This window comes from Bidens hawaiensis, unplaced genomic scaffold (genome assembly GCF_021521415.1).
Source record: "Bidens hawaiensis isolate Kalapana, Puna unplaced genomic scaffold, B.hawaiensis_p1.1 tig00000369_1, whole genome shotgun sequence".
Classification (NCBI taxonomy): Eukaryota; Viridiplantae; Streptophyta; class Magnoliopsida; order Asterales; family Asteraceae; genus Bidens; species Bidens hawaiensis.
This window is the reverse complement of record NW_027491028.1, coordinates 5,862,219-5,863,264: the sequence shown is the minus strand read 5'-3', so window position 1 is coordinate 5,863,264 and position 1,046 is coordinate 5,862,219. Positions and strand designations below refer to the sequence as shown.

The window sequence follows — 1,046 nt, the reverse complement described above, 5'->3', positions numbered from 1 at the left end:
TCCATCATACGTATATAAAAAAAAGTATTACCAAAAGTGTTGAAATAGATATGGATGTGGGAAGTTGTCATAGTTGTTGAGAAATAGAGAACCCTATCCAACCACATGTTCGTGATTTTCTATTTATTTCCATTGCTAACTTTCAACCATTTTTTCAGCTATTTATCACAAGTCGTATTATTTCATAAAAGTCGTATTATTATATAATTTTTTTTTTCAAAAACCAAGGGAAAAAAATAAACACCATGGTTACAACTTCCTCTATATATTATACTTCCAACTCTTCATGTACTTCATTCATTCTCATTCTCATTCTCATTCTCATTCTCCTCCTCATCCTCTCAAACAATACAAAACAAAGTAGCCATGGGTGTGAATGTGATCACCATCACCGATGAGTTCACGAGCACCGTTCCTGCAGCGAGATTGTTTAAAGCCTTGATCCTTGATGCCCATAACCTCTATCCCAAGATCACGCCCCTTGGGATCAAAAGTATCGACACCGTTGAAGGTGACGGAGGTCCCGGAAGCATCAAGCAGATCAACTTTATTCACGGTTAAGTTTCATTATTAATCCATAAATGCATTCATTTCATACATCTACATTAATATCTTTAACACTTACTAAATCACAACCGAGAAAACTAATAAGATTTTGGTGACTATGTATTCTTGCTATATCATCGATCTTTCATTTGAAATGCAGACGGTCAAGAGATATACATGAAGCACAAAATTGATGCATTGGATGAGGAAAAGATGGTATATGCATATACATTGATCGAAGGTGGCTGCTGGGAAGGTTGAGTCGATTTCATATGACATGACATTCGAGTCGAGCCCGAACGGAGGGTGCATTGGCAAAAACACAAGCACGTATCATATCAAAGAAGGTTCTGAGATCAAAGGAGAGGAGATTAAGGAGGGGAAAGAGAAAGCTTTTGGTGTGTTTAAAGCCATTGAAGCATTTCTCTTGGCAAATCCAAATGCTTATGTCTAATTTGGTAATTTAATTATACTCAAACCTTCTGAACGTGGTTTAATCA

The 1,046-nt window shown here is 36.4% G+C and overlaps 1 pseudogene across 1 annotated transcript; it reads left to right on the top strand.

The window, feature by feature from the left end:
* Positions 1 to 331: 331 nt before the first annotated feature.
* On the top strand, positions 332 to 1,046 carry LOC143623997 (major allergen Pru ar 1-like; annotated as a pseudogene). Its single transcript, XR_013152009.1, has 2 exons — positions 332 to 556; positions 707 to 1,046. The product of XR_013152009.1 is annotated as a major allergen Pru ar 1-like (transcript).